Here is a 7,325-nt window from a genome sequence, read left to right on the forward strand (position 1 = left end):
CCTGGGGAAAGAGAAAACAACAAAGCAAAACAAAACGAAAGTTTTCACATTCTTTAGGTCTGACCCGTGGTAAGGAGAAGGAGGATTAGAGAAGATCTACTAATGACCATACGGAAGTTTGAATGATTCCAAGATTCAGACCAGCTGAATCCAAATTAAAATGTACATGTAAAAAATGAGTTAGCTGATGGCCAGGAGGGCAGAGAGAGAGCCAGGAGGGCGGGCCGTTGCGCCGAGGCGGCAGGGGATGGCGGCGTTCACACCAGCATGTGGTGTTTCCTATGCAGGGCGAAGTGGTCCGAGCGGGAGAAGCTGCGGTCACAGTCCGGGCACTGGAAGGGTTTGATTCCAGTGTGCTTCCGGAAATGTCTGGTGAGTTCGTCGGACTGAGCAAACTTCCATGTGCAGCCTTCCCAGGCACATTTGTAGGGCTTTTAACCTGTGTGTGTCCTCCTGTGTGCTTTCAAGTGGGAGCTCTTCGTGTACACCTTGTTGCACCCGTCGTAGTAGCATCTGTGTATCCTCCGCTTCCTCTGCGTGTCTGGAGACTCTACAGGCAACGGTCTCTTCCCTGGCTGAACAATGACGGAGGGGTGGTTCTCTTGCAACAACGCCTGTGGGGGGGGGGCACTGAGTTCATTAAAGAGGATGACATTTCTTCAGGATAATAGTCTAATAGTCTGTCCTCTGTGGCTCGATCCCCGGCTCTATTTTAATGTTTTTCTGTAATAAAGGCTTCTCATAGGATTCGATGACAGGTACTTGCATGCTGCTGTTTGAATTGTCCATCTCCTCGGACAAGACCATGAGTGGCTGCTGCAGGTGGTTGTGTACATGAAGGGGACAGGCTGCACCACCATGGGCTGGATGACGGGCAGGATCCCCGGGCTGCGGATGCCGTGCCGGGTGAGCACGGCGGCCATGACTGGGGCATGGACAGCGGCACGCGCTGGACGCCAGCTGGCGGGTCATCCGGGGCTCGAAGAAGGCATGCTCAGGCCGGGCGAGGCGCGGCGGTGCGGCGGCTGGAATTTCAGGGAGGAAGGGGAGTTCCCGGGCACGGCCGGCGAGCCACGCTTGTTCACGGTGAGGTCCACAGGCTCCAGCTGCACGTGGGACAGGCCTTCGGAGTTCTGGAAGAACTTACCAGGCAGAGGCGTGGAGTAGAAGACTCCGTACTTATTGGCCTTCACGGGCTCCATGTAATTTGACGGGTAGGAAATGGAGATGGGATCCATGGCCTCCTGCTTCACAGGGACGGGGTCGAACATGAGCATTCTTTTGGTTGAACTTTCAAGGGTGCTCTGGTGCTGAGCTTCGCTAGCCATGGCGCAGAGCGCAGCAGGCCAGAAATGAGGCCCAGAGCCGGGCTTTCCCAGGCCCTGCGAAGGCAGTAGTATCAGCGCTCCGGTTGGTCAGCGGCCGCAAGGGACAGGGAGGAGGACAGGCGCATGTGCAGCAGGCTCTCGCTCTGCTCTACAGCTCAGCCCCGGCTCCGCTCGGCTCCTTTCCTGGCTCCTGGCACCAACTCCGGGCAGTCACATGACGCCGGCGCCGCTAGCTCTGAGAGCTTCTCCGGGCTGGCCACTTCTTCAATTTCTATATTGAACAAATAATCAGAAAAAAATGGGTATATGAAGAAGAATGTGGAATAACAATTGCAAGAAATCTTACTAAAAACATTTCTTACTGAAAGTGAGGACTTGAAGCATTTACTGCTGAAGATAAAAGATTGAATTGTTCACCTCATTGTCAGTATTAAGAAGGATAAAATCCTCACAGTGGGACCAATAGGTGACTTCAAGATAAATGGAGACAGGATTTTGTATTGCTTGGATCCACAATGAATGGTCATGGAAGTAGCAGTCAAGAAATCAATGGAAACATTGTACTGCATAAATCTTTTGCACAAGACAACTCTGGAGTATTGAAGGGCAAGGATGTTCCTTCATGGACATTTGCAACTGCCTGATAAGCAGGTGAAATTGCACGTGGAAAAAAGAAGATTGAAGAAGAAAATAATTATATGATTTGTGGTACTTAACAAGAGTACTGACAGGACTGTGGACTTCCTAAAGAACAATGAAATCTATCTAGGAAGAATTACAGCCACGATTCTCCTGGTAAAGAAGATGGCTATATTTGCTCATGAGGTTTGGACATGTTATCAGGAGAGACCAGTCCATGGGGAAGGACATCGTGTTTGGTAAAATGGATGCAAAGGCATTTATAAAGGTCTAGATAAAGATATGTATATATGCAAATATATTTATATATGAGGATGGGGAAATAGATCTGTGTGCATATAATTATAGGTTTAGTATTAAGGTAGCAGAGGGACATTGGGCCTCCACTCAAGTACTCCCTCAATGCAAGAATACTTTCCTCTATTAAAATGGCATTCTATGATGCTCACTTTCCTTACACAACCGCTGAAGACAAAGTGGGGGAATAAGCAAATGTGGCGAAGAAAGCTGATGGTGACCGGCTATCCAAAGATACAGTGTCTGGGGTCTTAAAGGCTTGAAGTGGCCATCTAGCTCAGAAGCAACAAAGCCCACATGGAAGAAGCACACCAGCCTGTGTGATCACGAGGTGCCGAGGGATCAGTTATCAGGCATCAAAGAATAAAAAATCATATAGTGTTATTACCTCCATGATACGATCGCTGAAGACAAATGGGTGCATAAGCAAATGTTGCGAAGAAAGCTGATGATGGTCATCTATCAAAAGATATAGCATCTGGGGTCTTAACGGTTTGAACGTAAACAAGCAGACATCTAGCTCAGAAACAACAAAGCACACATGGAAGAAGCACACCAGCCTGTGTGATCAGGAGGTGTTGAAGGGATCAGGTATCAGGCATCAGCAGAACAAAAAAATTCACCATAGTGAATGAGGGGGGGGGGTCAGGCAGAGTGGAGATCCAAAGACCATTTGTAGGCCAATGGAGAACCCCTTGCAGAGGGGTCTTAGGGAGTAGACAAGTCAGACGGTGTGATATAGCAATGTTGAAAAATACAACTTTCCTCTAGTTTCTAATGCTTCCTCTCCCCCCTCCCCCACTATCATGATCCCACTTCTACCTTGCTAGTCTGGCTAGAGCAGATAGGAACTAGAAACACAGGGAATCCAGGGCAGATTATCACTTCAGGACCAGTGGTGTGAGTGGCGATACTGGGAACCTAGAGGGAGGATGGGTTAGAAAGGAGGGCCCGATTACAAGGATCTTCATGTGACCTCCTCCCTGGGGGACGGACAACAGAAAAGTGGGTGAAGAGAGACATCAGACAGTGAAAGATATGACAACATAATAATTTATAAATATCAAGCGTCCATGTGGGAGGGGGGAGTAGGGAGGGAGGGGAAAATGAGGACCTGATGCCAGGGGTGTAAGTGGAGAGAATGATGAGGGCAATGAAGTACAAATGTGCTTTACACAATTGATGTATTTATGAATTGTGATGAGAGTTGTATGAGCCCCTGATAAAACAAATAAAAAAATTAAAAATACAGTAAAAATGGAGGTGAAGAGAGAAAAAATAAAACAGAATAAAGAAAGCCAGCCCTCCACCAGATGAGTCAAAACAATGGCTTAAACAATAATCTCAACCATAGGAACAATTGTGGGGATGCTGGAGACCCTGCAGTGGTTCACTGTGTTGTACACAGGGACCTGGAGAGTGAGAATATACTTGAAAACACCTGACAATACTGAACAACCTATTTCTATTTTGTTGTTGTTGTTTTAGGTGCCATCAAGCTGTTCCTGATCCACAGCAACTTGATCACAACAGAAGGAAACAGTGATCGGGGCAGCAAATGCTGTAACATCAGAGTGAGGCAGAAGAACTGAGAAAACAATCTTACAACAGATGGTGTGATGATGGCTTGTCAGTTCATGGATTGCAACACCTGATCCGAGTTGGATTCACAGGACAAGAGGACTGGCTGCCCTTGATTGGGTACCAGGCCTTGATCGGGGTGGCTGCCTCACGTATCATCAGAGCTAAGGCACTTGCTCCACCTGGAGTCATGAGGCCTGAGGCAACTGCAAACCCAACCCCAATGGCATCCTGTTTGAGAAATCCAAAAGATGTCGGACTGGCCCTGGCATGGAAGAGGTGGGGTCATAGCTGGAACCTTTCCCTGAAGCCCAGAGACTGTTATCTTCATTCTCTGGAGTCCAGAGAGACATAAAGCTGACGGTTTGGGGGCAGCAAGCTGATTCTCAAATCAGGGCTCGCTGGTTCTTGGTGCAGCTAAATGAGGCACACATTGAGAGGCATAGAACCTGAGAAGAGGTCTGTCCTAGGTGGGATGAGAGGGGTCTGTCCTGAGGGCCCTGAGAGGGATCATGAGCAGAAAGAGGTCTGTGAAGCCTGTCAGGAGTGAACTAAGAGGTGCATGGCCCTGAGAGGGGGTTGAGATAAGACGGTTCTCAGCAAGTAGAGAAGAGTCTCCATTGCATACCTGGCCTTCTGTCAATCAGCTGGTAGCCGTGATCTTTAAACCCAAGAAGCGATATCTCCACATCATAAAGTTTATGAAGATTTAGGTCTGTTTTTCTATTCCCTAGAGAAATGGTGCCCCTTAACTAAGTTGCCTTTGGCCCAGGTCTTAGACTGCAGGGGATATCAGCCCACCTTCTGTTTCCCAGGGCCGTGATGGTCCGCCCTCAAACTGAGAAGCCTGTGTCTCTGCCTGTTTCAGTACACGAGGGCTTTGTCCCTCCCTCTCATTATCAGTATAAATATGGCCTACCCCTCTGGAACATAGGAGCATGTGGACACACCTTTTGGAGTTCAGGTGTGCTTTGTAACCCTCACTGTTCCAGAGGGCAGGTGTCCCTGCCTCTTGTCAGTCCACACTGCATAGTTGGCAGTCTTGACCTGTAATACCCTGAGGCATCATTCCATGGAACCCCTAAGCTATTATTCCAGTCCTGGTCTGTGGGTGGGTTTCTCCTGCTTATTGTACCTGGGAGACCGATTCTCCCAACCCTGAAATCAGAAGGGATTAATCCTACTCCACCCTACTTTGGGTGGTGATGACCCCCCTTTTGGAACACAGGAGCCAGCATCCCCATATCATGGAACTCACAAGAGATAGGCCTGCAACCCTGTCTTCAGGCCGGCAGGAATCTGGTCCTCAGAAATCCAGGAGACCTAAAATACAATTCAAATGATCAATCATATTAAGAAGGTTTGTGCAATCATTGCCACAACCTAATTTAGATTATCTATATTTCTTATACTCCTTGTTAGCCCCCATTTTCCCTACCCCACCCCTGCCATGACCTAAGCAATTTCTTTAGTTACTTAAGGACACCATAGATTTACCTATTCTAGATTTCATGCAGTGAAGACACATACACACAAATCCACGCACAAAAGACAAAAAAAGAAAGCCTAACAACAATGAAAATTAAAATGGAAAAAAGGATCTCTGTAAAGCATAAAATGTTAATAACTGGAATAAATTAAATATAAGTCAAAAGGGAAATGAAAAGACAACTTTTGCATTTCAACCTAACTTAAACCAAAAATCAGCCCTTGCAAGCACTATGGGAGAATAATTCTGTTAGCACTCAGGAGTGATAAAGAGATGTTTTCCCTCATAGGTCAGTACAATCAACTTAAGAAATTTGAGTTCACCCAGAGGCACCTTGCCGGAAAGCCTTCGAAATCTACTTCCAAAAAATCACCCATTGGAAACCACAGGGGCACATTTGTTCTCTGACACACAAAGGTGATGCAAACATCTACTGTATTTCCCTGTCCTACCAACAAGAAGATTTGAAGTTTGAATGTACCTACAGGTGCCTCAAAATAGGCCTGCAATCTACATCCAAAAAGTTAGCCCTCAGTAATCTGAAGGACACTTCCTTTGATGCACTGGGAAAGTGAAAACAGTTACTCTGTTTCCCTGAAAATAAGACAGTGTCGTATACTAATTTTTGCTCCCAACGATGCACTAGTTCTTATTTTCAGGGGAAGTCTTATTTTTCCATTTATTGTTTTATTAAAAGAGAACTCACACGCCCTGTATGCTCTGGCTGAATGCAGCCAGCAGTGAGATTTGCGGCGCCGCCCGTCTTTACTGTCCAGAGTCCAGAGTTAAGGTAGCTTGGGGGGAGGCTTATTTTCAGGGAGGTCTTATTTTCAGAGGAAGACTTATATTTCAGCGAGAGGTAAAACTGTAGTTAGGTCTTATTTTCAGGGGATGTCTTACTTTCCAGGAAACAAGGTTACTCTCTAGGCTGCTTCCTGAAAGATGTGTGGCCTAAGAATAGAGGTATATCAGAAGAAAGGTCTGGCCATCAATTAAAAAAAGTCAGCATTTGTAAATGCTGTGTAGAATCAGGGCTTTTAGGGGGCTTTGTGCTTTGACATGAAGTGCTGGTGCAAATAGTTATGCCCCTGGGCTTTTAACAGAAAGTGAAGTTTGAGTCTGGCCAGGGCTGTTTCAGAAGAAAGTCCTGGCCATCTAAGTGCAAACACTAAGCCTTTGCAAACCCTACAGGGAGTGTTCTCTTCCATCACATAGATATGCGGCACACAGCTGACAGGTTAATCTACAAACACCAATTCCAGGAGTGTGAGTACAGAGTGTGAGTACAGAGAAAGGCGTGGCAATTTGGTTTGCAGAATGTCAGCCTTTGAAAGACCGATGGAGGCCAGATCTATTCTGACACAAGGGTAGTATAGATGGTTAACTCACGAGGCTGCTGATACAAAGGTTAAAAGTATGAGTCCACTTAGAGGGGCCTCAGAAGGAAGGCTTGGAGTTTATTTTTTAAAACTCCGTTCTTTAAAATCCTAAGGAGCACAATTCTCTTCTGACTGACAGGGTTGGTGTGAAGAGTTTCCTGGCTAGGCTGGTAATACCAAGGGTAGAAATTTTAGTCCATTGAGAGTCTCATGAGAAGCAACCCTTGGAAATCTACTTCCCAAAGATGAGCCCTAAAAATCTCTCCTGAGGAGAGTTGCATTTTGATACGCAGGAGTGTTGCAAAGTTACTTCTCAAGAATGCTAAGGCAAAAGTTAGGTGTTTGAATGTACCGAGCGGTGCCTCAGTACAAGACCTGGCAGTTGAACTCCAGAAAATCAGGTCTTATAAATCACATGGAGAACACTTGTCTTCTGACACACAGTGGTGCAAAAATTCATTCCCTTTGTCTGATAAATCAGACATTTAAGGTTGGTGTCCACCAAGGCAAACTTCTGTAAAAGGCCTTAATCCAACTTAAAGAAAATCTTCCCTTGACAGAGCGATGGAGCACTCTTCCCTTCAGATGCACAAGGTGGCAGGAGCTTCAAAC

At 46.4% G+C, this 7,325-nt stretch overlaps 1 pseudogene; it reads right to left on the reverse strand.

Annotated features, from left to right (window-relative positions):
* Nucleotides 1-257: 257 nt before the first annotated feature.
* LOC142434868 (Krueppel-like factor 3 pseudogene) lies at nt 258-1,277 on the reverse strand (annotated as a pseudogene).
* Nucleotides 1,278-7,325: the final 6,048 nt, after the last annotated feature.

This window comes from Tenrec ecaudatus, chromosome X (genome assembly GCF_050624435.1).
Source record: "Tenrec ecaudatus isolate mTenEca1 chromosome X, mTenEca1.hap1, whole genome shotgun sequence".
Lineage (NCBI taxonomy): Eukaryota > Metazoa > Chordata > Mammalia > Afrosoricida > Tenrecidae > Tenrec > Tenrec ecaudatus.